The following is a 24,469-nucleotide window of genomic DNA, read 5'->3' on the forward strand; positions in this document are numbered from 1 at the left end:
CTAGACAAAATCATTGCTATTTGATCTGGGGAAAAAACTTATCACTTGAATGAAACCACTAACTTCCCCATTCTGATCCTAAACACAATATTCAGGATCGCCATTCATTCAGATTTCTTCCGTTTAATCGCTGTGAATACCAAAAAAGTATTGATACATAACAAATACACAAAAAGCTTTTATTATGAATATTTCAGGCTTGCTGCTGCACAATTGAATAATAACTTATGTTGTTTGTGTGTCTATTTATTAGCAAAGCCTATGATTACTTACTAAGCTTGTGAATACTAATTCAAATTTATCGTCTAGGGATCAAATTTATACAGTTTATTATGATGAATAGTACGAATGATCCTCAGTTCAGAGAATATTTTAAAGAAAGTTTACGAAAGAGTTTATAACATTGTAAGCCCGCCATTTCAGCTGTCAAATTTGTACCAATATACTCGTATGTTGGTTGACGATTTAACATTATATTTACCGTTCTTTTGTGATTGCATTCAAAATAAAACTTTTCTCACAATTTGACACAAGAATTTATTTCATTTTGAGTAAATTAATTGAATTTAACTAATTATTTTATAAGTTAACCCATAAACATCACCAAAGCACGCGGATAGCGAACCAGCCAGATAGAAATAACAACAAAAATTAAATTGACATATTATTTTTTGTTCGCCGGTGTTGTTGGACATATAATATTATTATTCGGTTGAAAAAGATATCTATGAAATTAAAAAGATTACAAAAAACAGTTTCTACACTATCTACGTCAAAGTTATTCATATAATGACCGAATTTTGCACTACAAACTACACTCACTGACGGTCAGACGTAAACTTTCTGACGGACTGCTCCTACACAAAATTATACATGCATCAGTTGACACAACAAACATTTTATCCCAAATTAACATCAATATTCCATCAAGAAAATCAACAAGGAGGATGAAAGACATTTTCTATATTAAAGCCTACCACACAAATACAGGATATTTTTCCCCTGTACCGCGAACATTAACAAATTATAACATTATACATGGCTCTAATAATGAAATAGACATTTTTAATAACCAATTTAAACACTTAAAAAAAATGTATTAACTTTAATCATATTAAGCTGATATTGTGATGAAACCCTTTATTTAATGAGAAGCAACATTGTACCTATCTAATCAGTGTCTCACCAGTACAGGTGTGACAATAACAAATCGTTTATGAACATATTTGTACTTATCTTTTACCCATTCTTATTTGTTATTTACTTCTGCATCTTTAGCTTATTCATTTCGTTACTATTTTTGTTATTATCATTTTGTTATTATTATGTATTTAAACATCCATGCATGTAAATTCTTGGGCACCATGCCTGTTTTATGTACTTAAATAAAAAATTTAAAAAAAAAGGAAACAATATGAAAATATTTTAAAATTTTAGCAAACAGAAAACTTCACTCTCCTTGAATTGGAAATAAATCAAATTCAACATTAAAAAAAATCAAGCCAGTATGTACCTTTACCAGGCCCATAAAGATAGGCGTAATTGCTTTCCTGCAATTTTTCTTATAATTAATAATGATATTGATTCAGTATAATATCATGGGGAATGAGACGTCTTATTTTAAAAATAGAATATCTTTAAAATCTGTGAAAACGGTTTAAAAACAAGCCATGTTTTTGCTATATTCTAATACCTGAAATTGAATTCTCGACGACCCGGGGATAAGGCTTGATGGAGTTATCACCGCCGGAAAATTCGCAGTTCGTTAATTTTTAAGGTGAACATTGCAAAGTACAGAGAACAAAGACTAGTGTTATCCTTTTCTTTCTTTAAGTGGTGAGACTGAGAAGGCGAGATGGGAGAATAAATGGATTTTATAATTGATATTTCAGCTCGTATTCCGTAACGCAATATGATATTTCCATAATAAATTGATATTCATGAACCAATACCATGCCGTAATCTATATTGCGATTATTATTAACGCCCGAGGAAGAAATGGCACGATCAAGTGAATCAAATACTCGAGTCGGGCCATTTCAAGAGTCAGAATAATAGAAGAGTATGGATGAGACGATGTATGAACGTGAACGAGGCAAGAAGTGTGTGCCAAGACCGATTTGTTTGGCGGTCCGTCCTCTCTGCCTACCCCTGCGGGGAAACGGCGTGATGTTTAGTTACTTAGTTTTAGTTAGTTAGTTATTAACAGAATTCAATATCAACATATTTTGATATTTCCCAGAAATTTTTTTTAGAACAGAATAATATATAACTTTAATTTTTATTATGGACTATTTAAATTATGTTCGTTGAATAAAATTTAGGAAACCAAACATTAAATTCTGTAATTATTTTTTTAAAATTGGTTTTCCGGTTTATGTCAGCTTAAACCGGTAAATAAGCATGAAAAATAGTTACCCACGAGAGTCAAATCCTGATTTGAAGGAGCAACGCATTGAGCGAATGCACTGGCTAAACGTGTACAGGACCGCCAACGTTGGCCGGCCAACCCGATTCTTGTCGGTTTTGTGCGCACATCAAAGGATCTTAGCGCCAACAGCGTTCACAAGTTGTCCTAATAATAATAAAAAATAAAAATCCTCATTATTTTTATTGTAGATATCTTTCCTTCACATCAACGTTCGTCAGTGGTGATGCAACATACATTGTGGGATTGCAAGCAAAAGTTGCTAACACCCGGCTCTGAGATAATCACGGTTTAGTTCTGTATGTGCTTTAAATAGCTAAAAATCTTTATTTTTAGAGATGTTATACTAAATTATTTTATTTTTCATTGTGTAAATTAAACTTTGATCTAAATAGTTACCTAAAAAGTTTTTTTTTAAATCATCAAGCCAACAATTTAATTTAACAAAGAATTCATGGACCAAAGTGACTTCTTTGCAGCCAAGAAGTCGATAGTTTTAGAGTATTAATTAGAAGATTATTTTTTAAATGGATTTAAATATATCATTAACTCCGTAAGTGATGTATGCTTTTACAAATGTATCCCTGAATTTGAGCAAATTGAGTTAATAAAAAATGTGAATAAGAGTGATTTTTGCTTTCACGCCCGCAATATTATACTTTTATGAAATTTTAAAAAAAATATCATCAACTCAAATAATAAGAGCAAAGGTTTATTTAACGAACATCTGACGTAACGATATAATATAATATTTTATAATACCGAAATAGACGTAGTCGGATGCAAGTGATCATAATTATATAATATTGCTTCAAATAATGCACCATATAATGTATGTATTTTCTTGTTAAATGTGGTACTTATTTTCGTCTCCGGAGTCTTTCCATACTAAAGCAAAATTTTCGTGAATCCCCCCTAAAATTCATTGCTTGTAAAATAAATATTTTTATACTTTCTGATACCATCTTTACACGGCGATAAAAAATATTATGTGGTAGATATTCAAGAAAAATGCGATAAATTTTTATAGAGAAAATGATAAACCCTATCGTTCAAGTACTTTGCCGTAGCATTATATGGAAAGTATTAACTTTTCCTTCTCATTTTTCTGCTTTAATTTCCTTTTCGCCTTCCTACATGCTGCGAATTTCCGCAATTTCATCTTCCTACCTCTCCCCTAATTGTCTTTTCTTTTCCTCCTCTAATATGGACCAAGAAAAAGTTATTAATACCCAAAGTAAAGTATTACAAGAAAATGCTACAATAATCTGAAATTATTTTCATAAATCATCTAATATGAAAAGCTATATTGTACCAACTTAACTGATAGAAAATGTCAAGAAACATGGAGAAAAAAATAATAATTTCACCTGTCTATAAACCTGAACTATCAAATTTTTTATTCGTTTTATTGACAAAAAGGACGAGTATGTAATTACCAATATTTCATATTATGTAATACTCAATTTCTAATCATCAAAAACTAATATTTTAATTCGAACGACATTCAAAAATAAATTTTATGTAATAAATATAATGCACAACGGTTCCTACTGTTCCCCACTATCCGCAGCCATTGGGACTATCCCAAATAATTATTAAAGTATATTGTGAGGCTAAATAGAGTGTGGAGTGTAATGAGATAGGTAAAAGGTGGGTTGGGAAGTACCTGGCTATTCAAATCTGGTCAACAAACACGGATAGAGCATATTTCAAATGTCGTTTCGAATCTGTATAGCGGCCTTTCACCAGGGTGACATTGAAAACGTTTACCACTCTGGGGATAGCATTATTTAATTTGAAAAATATTCAAGTTATAATACAAATATAATTTGGCTTTATACACTTGCACAAACAAACAAACAGACATTGTTATTATTAGCCTGAAATACAAATATGAATCACCGACGGGAATTGAACCCGCAATGAACCCGTAACCACTTCTGAAAATCCAGAGGCAATAATTGCTGAATGAAATACTAGTATATACACCTGACCAGTAATCAGAAGGTACGGGTTCAATTTCCGTCGGCGGCATTTATTTTCCGTCGGAAGATTTTTTCATTTTATGTTTGTGTTTCAGGCTAATAATTATTGCATTTAATAATTTGTTATCCTTTGTGCTTTGCATAAAAACTTTGTCTTGTAAACACAAGTTTACCTTTAACAAAAAAATAAAAGCATTGTTATGTTTCCCAAGCAAGTATCCTTTGCCAGGCAGTCAAAAGCTCGTAGGTTAACTTTGATCGTTGTAAAAATTGCAATAGGTTTGATAGTTAGAAATTACTATTTAGGCGCTTGCATTTCAATTTAAAAATAAAGCCACCCTTCTCGTAAAAGTTTATCCGCAAAATTCAACAAATGCCGGCAATCAGTGAGCTTAAGTACCGTGTAAGGCACGTTTCCACACCGAGTTTATACCAAATATTATACGTAACAACTTTTATACGGTGCTTTCTGCTTTAAAACTGTTATAACTTTCGAAAATATGTTCACATTTGTGTAAAGGTTAGTGAGATATTAAACTATAACTTAAATGTTAAGTATCTGGCATTAAATTAACGTTTTCAGATCGTAAATGGTTGCTTAGTTCTGTAAGACGAGACGATATTACGCGGTTCAAATTCAAATCTTGAAATCAAACATTAAATGCGTATTTTCTTTAATTCAGAGTACGCCATAAACATATTACTATTAGTTGATAAAAAGTTGATATTATTTCCTAACAAAAATGTTCAACTAAAAAAGAAAGAGTTTTAAAAGAAAGAAAATGCTACTAGTAATATTATAACGTTGATTCGGAAAGGTTAAAGTTACTAATCTCAATATTTATTGGAAACATTTTTGAATGGTGTTCATTTTTAATAAAATCGAAAAATTAAATTTTTAATGAGAATATATATAGTATGTTATATCGTAAAATAAATTGTAAGGCTGTTTTTTTTTCCATTTTGCTTAGCCATTGATTTACCCGGTGACTTCATATATACACAATTTACCTGGTGGAGTCTCCAGGACCCCCGGAAAAAATCGTTAATTTAACATGAAATAAAACACTCTTTTCAATGAAATGCTAGTTACAATTGTTTATTATATATTTGGTTTTACAATGGCATAGATTTTTACTTCAAATTATAGAATCACGGCCTTTTATTAAAGAACTTCTAGAATATGGCTCTTTTTGTAACAAAATTACGAGACCTATCTTCTAGTCTCAACATTTCAAAAACAAAACAATTTTTTAAACAAATTTTTAAAGAAATATAACAAAAACATAATCAATTCTAATAAAAAGTAAAAAAAAATCATGGTTCGGACAAAAAAAAACGTGAAAGACCTTCCAGTCACGGTTGGTGACATAGTCATTGCTTATTTTTTTGTACAGCCAAGGCACACAGACTTAGTACAACTATGGCAAATATATACAGTTTTCCTTTTTAGACGCAGTGGACACAGGTGACAATACTTTATCTCATTCCGGGGAAAAAAAATTTAAAAATACCGTAAATAGGCTAAAACTGTAACATTAATACCCCGGTGGAGTCCCACGGACTCCAATAGCGCGATTACTCACCTATCGAAGCCACGAACATCGACGTCCGCTCTCCCTCGCGTTTGGCGCGTCACTGCTTGAAGGTACTGGAACGCACAATTTTTAATTCCAAAAACGAGCGGTTTTATGAGCGCTGAAAGTTTTCAATGGAGTCCCAGGGACCTACCGGGTAAATCAAGGGTTGAAAGGCACAGCATTTACTCAAGTTGACTTGGTCGTTGCACCAAATAAATGAACACAGATGTTGGAAATGAACAACATACGAGTATTATATTAGTCTCCATTCATTTTTGGTTCATTCATTCATCTGGGAATAAACAAGTTGCGAGATTGCTTTAATTACTGTAGTTTGTTCAAAAATTGCAAGCACCAACGATCACTTCAGTGAAATAGAACGATTATATCTTACAATATTCTTTAGGATACATAAAATATAATATAATTTTGAAACCTTTTATTCGTGTTGAAATTCAAATTCCAAAGTCCAAAAGTTATAAAGGTGTTTTTATCCCTAAAAAGGTACTCACAAATACATAAATTATATATAACAGAACAACATGTGTTCGTGCACGATACAACCGTATGTAGGTACATAAGTTAAGGTAGATTTCTGTATTAGAACTAAACGTAATATAGCATATAACACAATGCACGCGATGAAAAATGTGTAATGATTTGCCTCTCGACCTGAGGAGATGGAGAAAATAAACATACTTCATAAAGTAAATAAATTCTAACTCATTTCACTCAGAGTAACCTCCTGGTCACGTGGACCAAATATGATCTAACGACCTTGGAGCTACCTAGCTGAGCCTCTCGACCTATCTTTCTCTTTCAAACGGCCGCCGATTGAAATTGAATGACCTTCTAGCTACTGTGAAAATTAACCCTTCGTGGGTTTAAAGCTCCTAACTTATCCTACCTATATATATATAAATTTATATATATTTATATATAATTTATATATTTTTAATTTTTTTATATTTTATTTATATGAATAACGCACAAGAGTCCCAACTGCTCCCGACCGTCTGAAGCCAGTAAGACTACGTCATCCTTAATTGGGTTATGTTGAAAGGATGAACCTAGCGCAGTGGTGGGGGAGTACCTGGCTATTCAGATCTGGTCACCAAACACGGCTAAAGCCATTTCAAGCAATTTTTCAATTCTGAATGGTGGTCTTACACCAAGGCGATACTGAGAGTAACTCAGACTCTTGACGTGCTGCAAGAATAATATATATTTGGTGAAGTGAATAAATTGTGAAATAAAACAAATAAAATTTACTGAGCACGCCAGGATTTCAACCCGTGACCCTCTGATTGCTGGTCAAGTGCCTTACCCCTCAACAATGAAGGAAATTTGACACATACAATAAAATTATAACCGAAAAGGGGTTCGTGAGAAGGAGATTTTGAACTTTAAAACTGTTTTTAAATGCCTGATTTTTTTTTCAAATGTATGAACTAAGGAAGTTCTCCCCAGAACCAGAGGAGAAACAGGGATATGTAATCAAATTATGTCACGACACGTCCGTGCCTTCGAGCACTAATTCAGTCACATTTGTAATTGGCATGAATACAGAACACCCATAACTTCAACGATTGTGTGCTTTGCATCTTAGTATAACTGCATCAGTCCCCAGTGTGCATAGCTTGAAATATTAAGATGCAGTACACTGTTCAAAATGTACATTGTACTGAACAGAACATGTATTCGTGCACGATACAACCGTATGTAGGTACATAAGTTAAGGTAGATTTCTGTATTAGAACTAAACGTAATATGGCATATAACACAATGCACGCGATGAAACATGGCAATGTGCATATAGAAGTATAATGCGACATTTGACGATAAACACGATGTGACGTGCAGGGGAGATAACTGAATTACGACTGCTGGATCATGAGTTTAACACAAGCTTCGCACACGAGATAGTTTTTGCTGTAGTTTTCCTGGGAATAATACTAACAACATTATAGTACCATACTTTGTTTCAAGTTTCCATTAAGCTCGGTGTTTCGTCATATTTTCAAAGATTGGCTTACTACGAACAGAAATTTCCTCTACAAAGATTTTTTCCATTTTTTTTATATTTCGAACTGCATATACTATGCATTTATGCAATCAAATATTTTGCACAGAAAATGACTAAAAACAATGAACGCCGGATGTTAATTTTTTTATGCTACATATCGAGAAATACAAATAATAAAGTTACAACCAACAAAACAAAACAAGTCATTTTATTGCGTATTTGTCCGCGTTCAATGTTTCTTGAAATTGTTTGCTTTAAATAATTATATGTAATGCATAATTACGTTCGAAAAATGGTAATAAATATATATGAATACATAATGAATCGACCGTGTTCTATTTAAACAAATGGATAAGTCCTCTTTTCTGCGCTGGGTGTTAATATTTTTGTGTATCATATCGGGAAATGCAAATAATAAAGATACATCCAACAAAACAAAACAAGTCATTTTATTGCGTGCTTATCCGCGTTTAATGTTTCTTGTAATTTTTTGCTTAAAAATAATTACATGTTATGAATAATAGTAATAATTATAAATTAATACATAATGAATCGACTGGTAAAGCCATTCAGCATGTAGATACCCGAATATGTGAGGAAACAAAAATCGATTCGGAACTTATAAAGCTAACCAATGCATTAGAGCCAAATCTACCCTAAACGTAGACAGAACTGAACAAGAGTTAAAAGGCTGCGCGTTCTTGCTCCATCTTATGTGGCGGACAAAGTTGCCAAGATACAGAGGAAAGAAAGCATTGAGACTGTTTTCGGTATCCAGACAAAAATACAAGACTTACTGAAACCTGTAAAAGCCAAGTTTCCTCTTGAAGAAGATGGAGTTAATAAAGTCAACTGTTCCGGATGTGACAAGGTTTATATAGGTCAGACAGAACGGACGATCTCCAAAGAAATATCAGAACACTATTGAGCATGTAAACTCGACCACCCTGACAAATTGGCGATTGCCGAGCATTCAAATAAAACCGGCCATTACTTTGGATTTGTTCCTGAAATTCTGGAAAGACCTAAAATACATTGAGCATGTTTTATTCTGGAGGCAATTGAAATTCACAATAATCACATAAATATCAATAAAGACGACGGGGCTAAGCTCAATAGTTATTTGTATCCCATAATTGACGGCTACAGCAAAACTAGCGGGTAAAACCATCTTAAATATAATGTGTAACCAGCTCTTAGAGGATCAAAGTTGGAGACACGGTATTTCATCTTCTTATATAAGCACACACTTCACCACAATTTTTAAAATTCTGCCTTAATGATACAGACATAATAATGAACACTGTAATGCTGTTTGAAACAGCTTTACAGTGTCCAGCAACACGGAATTAAATAAATAACTGTAATACTTTTGGCCGTGAAAATCTCAAATCATATCAAACTATTTTTTTTAAGTCTAAAGGTTTAGTAAATATCTAGAAGTCATTGAAGTAACCGATTTTACAGGAAATAAAAGTAATTATCTTGCCCTACTAGCTGCGTAAATATAATTTAGTACAAAATTAAGAATAACAATATTTAAAAAAAAAAACATTTTGATGGGCTTAATTTTAAATTAAAAATTACCGATTAACGTTCGAACGCAAATTCGCGTGCATAAATTTAAAATTTTCACTTCAATATTTTTTTATTATTTGCCTGTAAAATCAAGAAAAATTGAATCAGTAGCCTAATTTTTATAGATACAAATTTATATTTACAAATAAATAAAGTAGAACTTGTCCGTTCAAGATTTTTACAATACCGTTTGATTAAAAAAAGATTTACTCAGTTTTGGCTTCACATTTAAGTTTTGTATGAAAAAGGCCGCACAGCCGTTTCTCTTGAGGCAAATATAATATTGAAAGATAAATTTATGTGTACATTTTTTAGGTTGTTTCGAGAAAACCGTAGATTAAATTACTCAACCCTCAAATTTCTCACATTAATTTGAAATATAATTCCAATACTCGATAAAAAAAAATTTGGAAATATAAATAATTACCATCATATAAACTTCAGTTTTAAGAACCCGTAAATATCTGTTTTTTATTGTCTCCTGTAAAGTTTTCATTTTGTGGCTAGAAAGGTTTTACCAAAACAGAGTCAATACATAAGACAGTGATGGGAACACCACAGGGAAACTTTTCAAGAGCTCTAGGACAATCAGAAGTTAGTAAGTGACTAAACATAATTAAGTAATTTGATCAAAATGTTTTAGAGAATATCAACTTTGAAACAAAGAACCCAATTTGACAAATGACTTGAGAAATACCACTTAAGAACGTTAATAATTTATAGAAGCACATACATAAATATTTTGCTTCGACAGAAACACTTTGCTTTTATAACCCATTTCAACTTATCATTAAGTGAAAGCCGTTATATTAATGGAAACGTCAGAAAATAAATAATAATATAAATATCCCGCTCTCACAATCGCTGAATTTGCCATTGATAATTTGGTAGGAGAAAGATAAAATCACCTACTTACGACTTTTTGCAAGCGTGCAAATAAAAACATCTCATTTGAAGTGGTTTTTGAAAAAGGTTTACCTGCAATCGGCGTGAGGAACCTGCTCCTAAAATACAACAGATTTGTTTTTGTAAATCGGTGTGGTACTGTTTTATAAGAGTTAATATTAAGCAGATAAAAAAAACTTGTTTTAAAATTGAGTACACGTTTTTTTCAAGTTTTAAAATGAATAAGGTTTATGAAACTCAATTTGTCACTTTAAGTTTTTAAGAAATTGCTTAGTGGGACGGATAACAATATTTCTTTACCAATCGTTATAAAAAAATAAAACCTCGGCCTCTCTACAGCGGTTAATAGCCGTTGATCACGCGAGGAAATTTTAAATAAGCGAGCTGATCATGTTGAAGAAAAAAATTCTTATCTTTTTATTTTCATACCTAGAAAACCTTACACGAGTCGGTTTTTGTGATAGTACCGTGAAAAATATTTCACGAGGTGAAGTTTGAAGCTTTGAGCAATTACGATTCCATTTTGAGAAGAATGGGACACAGGATGTGGATAGGGGTGGTGTGAAAATTTTAAGGGTGTGCTGAATGATAAACGCTGGTTTTTACAATCTGCTAAACCTTCAAAATATCACAGTTGGTGGAGGAGCCAGGTTCATGATAGCACTTGGAGTGGGGATCACGATACTCAGGAACGGAAAACACTTATTAAAATTAACAATTTAACAATCAAATCAAGAGAATAACAATGAAGAGGTATAGCACATCCAATTAGAGTCGCGGATGCCTTTGTTTTCGATAAAAGTGTTTGGGACAGCTTTTTGCTGGTGGCGTTATGGGCGCTAGTTGTTAGGTATTTGTATCTGATGCCAACAGTGGCTAAAAAACGTTAAAACATATATTTATCTGATGTAACATTGTGCAGTGTGCATCTCCTACATTAATCATAGTTGTTAATAAAATGGGTATTTCATGAAATTTTATAAAACATCGCAGGATATATTGTGTCGTAAGGATAAAACTTTTATTTAAATCCAAGGCGGAAATTCCGTATTGAAAAAAGATAATTCGAATATAAACGGTTCTAGAATGATGCACGGTATATGAAAATGTTTCCAGCTGAAGGCTAGCGCGTATTATGTAAAAGGATTCGAGAGATTGATGCGTAAATAGGACCCTTTACACCCGAAATCCCGAACACACCCTTGTGTATATTTAGAGGAATTTCTCAGAACGCCATCTGCTTTTCGCCAAAATGTTTCGCAACACAGATTTTTATTGAATAATGTATAGGTATTTGAGCATATTTCTGTACCCTTAAAATAGCTAGTATGAATTTTACGTTATTCAAGCTCATTTCATGTAATATAACCAGCGCATTAATGTTATCAATACATGTTAATGTTATGTTATCAGTGATCAAAACATATATGTTTTCTTCATCATTACTATTACAAAACAGGTAATTTTTAATAAAATACGCGCACAGGGCAAAACTATTTTTAGGAAAATTAACTATGAGATTTCAATAAAATGGTAAAAACGAAAACGGTTTATTGAATGTAAACATAAAATTAAATTAGGTAGTGGGTAAATTACTCATAATATAATGTACGGGGGAACTAACTTTAGTAATTCTCGCGTCTTGGTAGAGTTACAAAAATATGTATAATTTAAATATGAAATTATTTTTTTCAGTAGAAAAACAAAATTCGTATTATTCGGATTTTAACCCGCATTCCCAATTCCTACCGATTTATAACAAGTTTTATTTTTAATGTTTTTAAAGTCCAAAAAAAAAATATTTTTGAAGGTAATACCTATACATTTGTTATGACGAAACGCTAATTATATGCAATTACCTCAAAATAAGCTCCGGAAGTTATTAAAAAAACCTCTCTGTTATTAAATAATTTACAGGCATGAAAAAAATGACAGTGTATCTTTAAATGCAACTAAAGCATTCGAAATTCGAATCGTGTTTTATTAAATATATTTACCATTTTCATTTAAATTTTTTTATATTTTCGCGCTCCCTCTAATATTATCTCGTATTTACTTATCTCCCTTTTGAACCATCTTTTAAAACTTACCACGGGGCATTAATGGACGCTGCAACTGTAAAAAACATTGAAACTTCTGATGAGACCGAATTTTTTACTGAAATATTTAACATGTGATATTTTAACTTTGTTTAAAAATATGATGTCATCTGAAAACCACGACATGACAATTATTTAAGATTAAACATATTTTTAAAAGTTTAAATTATAAAGGCAAGTTAACCGCGGTAACAACAAAAAAAATATACTTTTTAATTATATACCTACACACTGTAACAACTTCTTCAACAAGTTCATCGTACTTAATTAAAACTTTTAATTATGTTTGCAGCCAAAAGAAAATACTTAAGATTAGCTAGAATCACTCACATAATGGTACTAGCTAGTGACGAAAATAACTAACCGATATTCAAGCAAACAAATACTAAGTATTTAAAGAAGAAAGCTTCAAAGTCTGTCTATTGAACCTTGAGCCTGCAGATGACATATTATATCTTTAAATAACTTTTACAAAAATAAAACTGTTCATGACACGACAAAGTCTGTGAAGGCCAAACAGATGGTATAATAATAAAAAGTGTTTCAATTGGGAAAAACATACTTTCATTCCGAAACTCATTTCGCTTGACTAAGCTAATCAATTTTATCGAATAATTGTCATTCAATAGAAACGCTCTAATAATAACTACTCCGAAATACCTTTTGCTACTCTTGGTGTAACCCATATTAACAAGGATTGACCAGATCACGGATGCACGATGAAACATACGATATTCAATTACACTCCGTGATGAGACTGCAAGGCTATCCGAAATGATTGCTCAAAGAGGACGTGTATATGTAACACTGTTCAGCACTCCCAAAACTACTACAATAGTACTAATTTACTCAAAGGGATTGAACAACCTATGGCTATTTCTATAATTAATGTCATCAATGTGGGTTCACTGTGTTCTGTCAACTTAAAATAAATTTTGAAATAATTTACTACCTAACTAACGATCATGTAGTAGGAATAGAGAACGAAAGGCAAAACAACTCTACCTTGACACACTTCTAGCTTCATTTCCATTCATGCATCTTGTAATGCTTTCTCCAATTGTACTCAAACTTTTGACATGATTCAAAAATATAAATTATTTGTCTGGTGATGTCATCTCTTCCAGGGACGTCGCCAATTGTTTCTTCCATTCCACTTACGTGGCATCTGCCTTACTCGTCCAAACCACCTAACCTAATATTTGATAGTTTTGTTCAAAAACCACATATACTCGTATTACAACGGTCTTGCATGTTTTGCAGTTCTTCTCATTCTTAATACGGTCGTTCATGGTTAGACCACAAAATTGGAATCTCGAAATAAATTCAATTAAATAGTTGGGTTTGAGAAAGTTTTCACAGTATCAATTCGTATTAATCTGTAACTTTAGGGTACTCGATAAGTGAAAATAAATGTTTACAGACCACAATTCTAATCATTCAAGCCCGGGTAAAAATTACTTTTAACTTCCGAACGATCAGCCATGCAAATAATTTTCCAACTAGAAATCAACTTTTCTGGTTGAACATTAAAAGTTTTAAATGGCAGCAAAGTACCTACCACTACCATGAATGTCATATTTGACATTATTTTATGCAATTTGAAAGAATTTTACTTTATTTTGCATATTTTGTTGGATTTTCATTTAAGACACTTTTATGATCACATCCCTTAGAAATTGTATAGATGCTTTAATTAAATACTGTGAATAGAACACATATTAGAAAAAATTTTAAGATTTTTTATTAGATAAGTCTTTTTATATTCCCAGAAAAAAATTATGTATCAGGCCTATAAAAACTTTTTTAAAGTGAAAAACCTAGTAACGGACCTCTTTTTGGATATGGTTTTTTGTATAATCTGACAAATTAAGTTTTTTAGAAAGTGATCGGATATATTTTAAAAATTTCTTTCTGAGCTTCACAAAATAAAATAAAATGTGCTTCTTGCTGACCTTTTTTTGCATAAATCAAAACAGGCGGGTAGTGTTAAGCGGAAATTTCAACCTTATCGTCATCTAGGTAAGGAGTGTTATTGTTGGTCACCCGATTCCAAATATTACACGACGTGGTTCGCCTTAGCGCAGTATAACATATTTCATTGATAAAAGAGCCACACTCGGCGTACTTTATATAAAATTTGACAAAGTTAACAAACATAGGTCAGCATTATAAATCTATTTATTTTTAGATATGTGTAATTTTGGTTTGTTGATAATAATGACTATTTATTATTTTGTATGCGACATGCAAACTTGGACACACTCGGAATATTATTAATTGAGGTCCTCGCGTCCTAGCGTCCTCTAAATTCATTGAACAGAAAGGGTGGTTAATGTAGAGCTTAATTGCAAAAATACGATATTGTAAGGCAGTGAATGCAAGTTTACCGAAACGATAATCGAAGGAAAGATTAATGAAAGACATTGAAGAGAAAAAGGGGCACACTATCGCTTGTTCTTGACCAAATATACCCTTACGTAGTTAGTAGATCGGTAGATCGACAACCTCAAAATTGCTTCTATGTCAATGCATTTTACATGCATTGATTGAAAAAATCAAGTGGTCAGTATACATTCAGATTTTACTAAGGCATTTGATAAAATATCACATTAATATATGATAAAATATCACATGACAATATATCATATAAAGGCCTTAAGGCAAATTGCTAATTTGTTTCGTTAAATATCTGAATAAAAGAATATTATTTGTAAGACTGAAAACGACCAAATCTAAAGAATTATATGTCTTTAGCGGCCTACCACAGGGTAGTCATTTAGGTCCTGTACTCTTCTCATTCAACGACATTACATCCTACTTTGACAATGTTCAACACACTCTTTGCTGATGACATAAAAAATTTACAAAGAAATTACCCTTTATAATTTAATTAGACATTTAATCAAATTCAAATGAATTTTATAATTAATGTGCTACTAACAATCTATTTCTTAAAAAATTACAAATGTAAATCGAAAGTTTTTACCATTTATTATTTTTAAGTTAAATATCCCCTCAGAACAAATTAACTACACTCGCCAATTTCTCACCTACATAGTTTCGCAAATGAATATAATAATAATAAGCTGTTTATTCCGGTATGTGGGGAGGTTAGTGCAGTCCCACACATTCCATATAGAGATACAACAAAATATATAATCAAAAACAAAAAGATAGAACAGGAAGACAAAGAAAAGAAAACAAAATAAATTGAAAATAAAATAGAATAAAATGATAAAATAATAGAATAATAGAAAGTTGAAGCCTTTAGGGAGCCGTGACTATATTAGGCGCTAGTATTTTTCTCCAGTGTACGTCAATGCTAGAGGATGGAGTGAGGCGGGCTTCCATAGTGAGGATATTTCCAGAGCTTCTTATTCTTTCCCTCATTCCTGCCACCCTGGATCTAATAAGGGCTGTATATCCGGGAACTCGCCCCTCCGTGAACACACGGGAAGCGCTGCAGTATCTGGGGAGACAAAACATTGTGCGGAAGGCGTTGTTGTATTGGACCCGTAGTCTTTCTATACTACTCTTTTTGTAGTTTGCCCATAGTTCGCACGTGTACAACGTTGCGCAGAAGGAAAGGAAGAGCGTCCTTTTTACTGCGGTACTGCAAAGGCGAAATCTTCTACTGAGCATGTTTGCTTTAACGCTGAGAGCTCGCCTTTGTCTATCGATATCATCATCGTCCATCAGATTACTGGTGATTATGTGTCCAAGGTATTTAGTTTCTTTGGTCACCTTCAAGTTCACACCGTTCAAGGTAGCTGGAGGAATATTTTTCGGGCCTTGCCCATGTCTTATGACCAATAGAGCCGTTTTAGCGGGGTTATATAACATATTTGTTTCTTCAGCATACTCTTCATAGATTTTCAGAATATAATATATATAATATACTAATCATATAACATAAAACATATTTATTATTTCAAAATATTACAAATGATAATTTCAGTTCATTACCATTATATCTTTTTTTAAAATTTATTTTATACAATTATTGTAAACCACTGAAATGTAAGAAATATTTTTTTACCTAATGAGCATATAAAATAAAAAATAAAAAAAACCGTAGCCTCAAAACGTGTAGTTGTGGAGTCGTTAAAGATAAATTCGTTATTGTCGTAATAGCCAACACTCGCTAGGAGATAGTATCAGAAAAAGAACGAATGTTTCGCCATCATGACCAGAAGCTTTCTCATTAAACATTTTAAAACCTAAGATACAGTTTTATATACACGAATTTGTCTTTAACTCCTAAGGCCTCGGCTATATTTTGTCATACGATCGGAGTATTTCAGCTTTGCGATAAAATCCAAATAAGTGGAATATTTCTGAACGTATCCGAGGAATAAATACTGTTTTAGGAAAGGTGATGATATTCGCTCTTATATTGTATTATTACAAATAAACATACATTTTTTCAAATATTTAATTTTTACAGCAAACATAAATAAAAAAATTAAAATTACTTAAATTACGTTTGTTTAACTGAAATTACTGATAACGAAAAACCAAATGAAAACATACTTATTTTATTAGACAAATATATTACAAAAGTTATAATCACCTCACTTTTCCATCATATTATATTGAAATCTTTAGTTTTTTTCAAATTGCGGTCGGTACCTTTGGTTTCTTAAAGATGAACATTTTAATTATTCTGTGCACTTCGATATTTGAATATAATGCCAGTGTTATTTGTTTCAAGCACCGTTTAAATCATATTGATCATATTTGTCACCACAACAGTACGAGTTACAACGATTTCTTTGAGACTAATACGAGTTGCTTCCAAAAGCGAACAAATTCGCTTAAAGTTTTAAATATTAATTGATTTTTCGAAGAGTTAGAAGCAGGTAAAAATGAGCTCTTTATAAACCAGTGTTTCCCACGGAGGGACGTACGCCCCACCAGTGGGGTAAAACGCCTCAGAGGTGGGGCACCACGCTTAAGAGATGAGGCAGGTAGGCATTCCACATATAAAGGGGAATACTCATCGGTCATACAAAAAAATGCCTGAGATGTACAAAATTGAAATATACGCCAAATTGTACTTAAAATAGAATGAAACCCGTTACAATTTCAATAATTATCTAAAAACACAGAAACTGTGCAGGATGTAGCTGTAGATGTTGTATTGGTACAATACAATATTTACAATATACTGCTTAATTGTTTTATACATAATGTATAAGTATAATGAGGAAATCTATAATTGGTTTCTCAGTTAAGCAAATTTCACATGTATAAACCAACCGAGTTACTGTTAATTTTCCTAAAATAAAATATATAATCACAATAAGAACATGATACATGATTTTTCCTAAGCATGAGTGCGAATTTGTAACAATAAGCTGGTAATACGTGAACATGAATGATCACAGTAAGAACATGAGAATGGATTTTGCTTAGTATGAGTGCGAATGTGTCTTCTTAAGCTTGACTTTTGTGAAAATGAATAGTTACACTAAGAGAATGAGAATGGTTTATCCTAAATATGAGTGATAATGTGAATAGTGATAATAACATGAATAATTACAGTAAGAATGGTTTTTCGTTAGTATGAGTGCTATTGTGTCTCATTAAACGTGACTTCTGTGAACATGAATTATCGCAGTAAGAACATGAAAATGGTTTATCCGCTGTGTGAATGCGAATGTGAGTCATTAAATTTGTCTTTTGTGAACATGAATAGTTACAGTAAGAACATGAGAATGGTTTTTCCTAAATATGAATGCGAATGTTTACCATTAAGCTTGACTTCTGCAAACATGGATAGTTAATTAAGTGTTAATCTCAAGTGACCTGCCAGGTTAGTATTGTACTGTATATTATCTCCATAAATAGTAAAGTAATAACATAGATCACTGTAGAAATGTATTATATGTTTGTACAGCGCCATTTAGGTGATTTTGCACAAATACGGCGCTATACAAGTCATCCAATTATTATTATTATTATTACTAAAAGAACGCAAAAAAAGAGACGGGTTTTCCTTAGAATGAGTGTGAATGTGTCTTATTATGCTTGATCATGAATAATCACAGTAAGAAAATAAGAACAAAGTTTCCTTAGAATGAGTGAGAACGTGTTGCAATAACTGTGAGTTCTTTGAAAATTAATAATGATATTAAAAAATGAAAATATTTTATCCTTAGTCCTCGTATGAGTGAACACTTATGCCATTAAAATTGGCTTGCGTGGACATGAATAATTACAGTAATAACATGAAAACGGTTTTTGCTCAGTGAGAGTGTGAATGTGACAAGGCTTATGTGATATGGCTTAAAGAAGAAACTTACACTTAGGATTTGCGAAGAAACTAACACAAAACATCCTAATATTACTTTGCATGGCAGAAAATTATTATTACCCTTTCCCTCAACTTATTTGGTGGAATGTGGATTTAGCGCCATAAGCGATTTAATCATTAAAAAACGAAATCGATTGGATATAACTAATAGAGGGGACATAAGACTGAAATTAACTAAGTTAGATCCGGACATAAAATTTATTTGTAGCAAATGTAACTGAAATTAATTTCAGTTATAATATATGTACAAGAATAGGTTTTATTAAATTTGATTAGGAATTCATATGTTTACAAACATATAACAATATGATTTGAAAATTTACCTGCTGTTTAATTAAAAAAGATGCCGGTGGGGCATCTGACTTTTGAAAAGACTACGGTGGGGCATGGCATAAAGAAGGCTCGGAAACACTGTTATAAACCCTTTTACATTTCGTACATTGAAAATAAAGGAAATTTAATATTTAAATGATTTCAGAATCCCAAAACTACCCAAATAAATAAATCTCAGTGGAGATGGTGACAAACTTACTTTAGAGAGGATACAAAGTAATTCTGTGTCATCCTTAACACAACATTAATTTCGAGTTTTTGCCCGGAAAAACGCAAAATTATGTTTTTTCGAACTAATTTCCATTTAATTTACACTCTTAACCACTAACATTTCTTGTCATAAATTTCTTGTCCATTTGCCACCGTCAAAAATTGATGTTTATTGCATATTACTTGATCAATTTATTTAAACGCATGTTGATATCTAACAGCTGAACGGTTTTATTGGTGAAATTTAATTAACGAGAACAGAGCATTAAAATTCGAAAAATAAATTTGTGAAAAATACCTACCAACAACTATTTTTCATTTCTATGAAGGATTATTTAACACTTTTTCAAAATAAACTAAATTAAACAAATTATACAAAGCATATTATAATTTGTAGCCAAAGTAAGAATCGTGGCTTAAATATAATGAATCGCATATTTTTTCATAGTATATTATTTGGTACAATGAAACAAAAGCAAAAAAAATAACGATACGACAGAATACGAGACGAAGTATGCATGTGAATGAAGCATATAATGTGTGATAAGACAAAGTTATGTGTCGGTCCATCCTTGAATTTAACTTACACTGCAGGAACTGCCTGATGGTTAGTTAGTTAGTTTGCTGAAAGATCATGCTTTTAAAAAAAAAAATGTTCATCATAGCAATGACTACAAAGGTTACAATTCTCAGGAAACATTCAAAACGTTTGTGGTTATCGTGGTCTATGGTTATCTTCTCGACGCTACACGTTGAAGAAATTCCCTGTTATTATTGAATTCCTTAGAAAAATCAAAAAAATTCCTTCTCATGTTCCGTGGATTTCTTCTAAGCGATCATCTGTCATATTTTGATTAAAAACGCTATATAACTTAATATTTCCGCGGCGTTCCCCCCAAGCTGTTTAATAATAAGCGTGCTTAATGTTATTTTGTTTCTATGCCCAGAGAAGCGTGTCTTTCCCATGTGCTTTTGCGTAATTCGTTTCGAACGCCCAATTTTCGATTGGGAAATTCGATCCGAATGTGTCGCTACAATATGTGAGTTGTCAGTTTCGGTCCGATTTATACGTACGCGTGTCAATTTTATTTTTACGTGCAATAAATCAAGAAATAATTGAGGAGGACATAATTTACCTCTTGTGAGGCCTTTATAGAAAAATAAAATCGAAATAGCTTTTGTTAGGATAAACCGATAAAGAGTTGATTGAATTTCTCCGAAATAAATGACGTAGGTATTAGCGTTCCGATTTATGTGAAAAGCTCTATCTCCGGGAAGTACAAAAAAAAAATTTGAGTTTTTAGAATAAAACTTAATCATATTGTCACTCATATTTAATATGATTTATAATAATATCACTGGCATTAACGAAAACAATGAGAAAATTAATCTCAGGATTCGTGGGACGAGACAATACTGTTTTCCGTCATATAGATTATTGATGAAATAAGAATATATTTGGCATATTAAGCCAGGGAGAGAGAAAAAGAAAAGAATTTTGCGAACACGTATTATCCTGGTTGAAGGTAGCATTCACCTCTAGGCGTGTTCTCTGGATTGAAGGTAACGAGGACCATCCCTCGTATCCGGAAATCAAGCGGCAATCTGTTTCCGATCTTTTCTCAATCAAGATGTCGTGGCATTCGGCATAAATTCAGGCCTTCTTTTCAAGTCTGATCTAAAAAGATGCACTAAGCAAAAGAGACGCCCGCACCAACCATGTCAGCCATTTTCATCATTTTGGTGGACTACACTAACGCAGGAAACGACATCATCTAATTACCCACTACAACGTAGAAATAACACACTCCTTTTAAACTTCGTAGATATTCCTGGAAAAACCTGACTTCAGTCTCGCCAACAAAAACTGCGCCCGCCCGGAAAAACTCAAATTCAGGTCTATCCCTTTTTTACCTCTGTTCCGCTGTCCCCACTTCGCCGGTAAACTTGTCATAGCAAAAAAAAGTTGCATCCACATTTTTCGTTCATTTCACTACGTTACAATTTATTTTTGACAGTAGAAAATACTTCTAGCAAAACACATGTATGAGTCCACTATTAAGAAACGAAACGTTGCCAGAAATTGCTAAATTTCAAGTTAACAGATAAAAATAATAATTTATACCTTCTTCCTAATATTCCTCGCCTTTTTCTCGTTCCCGTCTTCCATTTTAAGGCATAGCCGAAAATTAAAATAACTATCAACGAATCACGAGACATTATAAGTGCAATGATTTAAGTTTTAATGCAAAAGGGCGATACAGTATGTATGTTTTTCTTCCCTCGACTTTCACTGATAAATCAAATAAAAACTAAATTCCCTTTTCATAAAAAAAAAATTTTCAAAGATTGAAGGATGATGATACTATGTAAAAATTATATTATGTAAAACTAAGAGAGTCTTAAAGTGAAAAAATCAACCTACATGTTTCTAATATGTCCATTTTTGTAACTTGTAATAATTTATGGTGGAACCCGATTGTCATTTGTGTAATTATAATGAAAAAAGAATTAACCACTCGAGTGCTTGCGTCAACAACTGGAATATGAGTCGAGTGATTAGCGTTTTAGTAGGAAATTTCTCGCCCTCATTTAAAACAAATCACACCTCGAATCTTAATACGGAGTAATATAAACTCATTATAGTGCTATATAGCCAGTAAATTCACATATATTTTACCGTTTATTCTATATTTTTAGGATTTATAAAAAAGAAACGCAAATTGAATAAAAAAAATGGCATATTATGGCGTGCAATCACTTAAGAAGTTTTGCAAACTCATCATAATATGCCGGAAATTTTAGTTTATTTTTACTGACCAGACCGGCTTAATACAATCACGTCTACCTACAGACTAGTAATCCGGTCCGATCAGCTAGAAAAAACAATTTAATTAAAGTTTAAAATTGTTTTTTACTGTACTACTTTTACTTACTATTTACTATAGGTATTCATAATGGTAACCGGATAAATCATCACAATGATAATTCATCACATCTTTAAAAAGTTATATAAAGTCATGGAAAGTGATTAAACAAAAACTTTATTAACTGGGTTATGTAGGTTAGGTTATGTTAGGTTAAAAAAAATGCATCGTTTCTAATGGCTTTATATCACTTTTTAAAAGTGTGTTGAATTGTCACTGTGTTGAGTTATCATGGAACCATTCATAATAAATTAAGATCAGTAAACATCAAAATAACTAAGGTTGCTGTAAAAAAACTTATTGACCTCAAACAATAAATAATATTCACTTTGGTTAATATTCGTTAATATTCTTTCTGAAAATAAAGATTTGAAGTAATCCGCTAGCAACTATGAATTAATTTACTATTATTAATCAGCGTTTTTAGATATACAATTTTTTTCTCAATTTTTCTCTCTGAACACGAACTTGGCGCATGCACACCTAGAATGGCGTAGCTTCTCGCTATTAATTATTCTACTTTTTGTTTATTTAAACCCTAGCGCGATCAAATTGACACATTTACAATATCGCATTAGATAGACTTCCGACGATTTTATATCAATCCCTAGCACGGTTGTGCCGTCGATACCCGAATCGATATTGACAGATAGCATAATAGAAAATCGGCGGATCTCTCTATGAATTGACATCCCTAAACTTCAAACGACTACGTAAAAGTTAAAACTACTAATAAATTGATAACGTTGAATTGAAATATTAACCTTTATATAAATTGGTCCACGAGTACTTTGTGATACTAAAAAGGGAATTAATTAGTTAATAATTAAGTCTATGGATCGTGTTTTGTTTCATTAATTGATAATCCAGTTATTTTACATAATGAACGACATTATCCATAAATTTTATATATTTTGACGGCTTAACTAACCGCTTGTCGGAATCATATTCTGTGCTCGCAAATATCGCTACCTGGCCATAGATGACGAATTTCGTCAATATCTAAATTGTATACGGTTTTATCGATCTACCGTGCTAGATAATACACTTAAAGACCTGTCAGATTCATGAACATCCTCAAATTCATGAATTATTTATAAATATTCCCGTTTGACAGTAATTCTGTAATAGATTCGCTGTTTTTGAAGGTATCTCTTTCGGATTATAACATTATAATTGAACAATTGCAAATTAATAAATTAGATATTTGATTTGAAATAAAGAAATCTTACGATGGTTTTATTTCACTTACCGATTGCTTTTTTTGTTAACTGTAAAAACACCACTTTATACGAAAGTAATTATTACAGAATTTATAAACGTATTTTAAAAAGTATTAATATTAGACTTTTTTGAAAATCTTTGACAAATCTTTTGCAACATGAAAGCAATGGCGGTGGATGAATTTTCGGAATGAAAATTATTTGGATGTGTGAATTTAAATGCAAAGCGTGGTGTTGACAGTTACCACTTACGAACAATGCTTAAATCGTGCATCTCATAGTGATACAAAACGAGATAAAACTACTCTTATAGGATCGGCTTGTACCGTGAAGTACACAAGAAAACTCTACTGCTGTCAATGTACTGTATACAAAAGGGTAAAATATACAAAAAGATTCAAAGGGTCAGTCAATGCATTCAGTAGCTAAAGCGCATTATGATATAATATGTTTAATTGGAACCGGGTCTAGAACCCACAGATAAGTGTTAGGTATGGCTTAGCAAAATAGGTTGTCGTTGTATTGCTATTACAAGTATCTATTTTCAATGACTACGACGTGAAGAGGATTAAACGTTACTGCGGTATAAAGTACGTCTCAAAGGGCTTACCGTTAATCGAAGTACCCAGCTTTAGACATCCTTGCAGCGCAAATGCACCCAGACACTTAATTTATATCCCGTAGAAGTGTGATATAATGTATGCTCATTTGAAATTTCATTTGTTGCTCTTTATTTTTTTTCATTTGAAATAAATGTCAAACATTACCAAGTTACGAATAACCTTACAATATTAAGAAAACTCTTACTAACATTATAATAAGCCGAAAATGTAGCTTGTGCATTAGAGG

The sequence above is a fragment of the Hesperophylax consimilis genome, chromosome 9 (genome assembly GCF_061612785.1).
Source record: "Hesperophylax consimilis isolate HC1 chromosome 9, BYU_Hcon_1.0, whole genome shotgun sequence".
Lineage (NCBI taxonomy): Eukaryota > Metazoa > Arthropoda > Insecta > Trichoptera > Limnephilidae > Hesperophylax > Hesperophylax consimilis.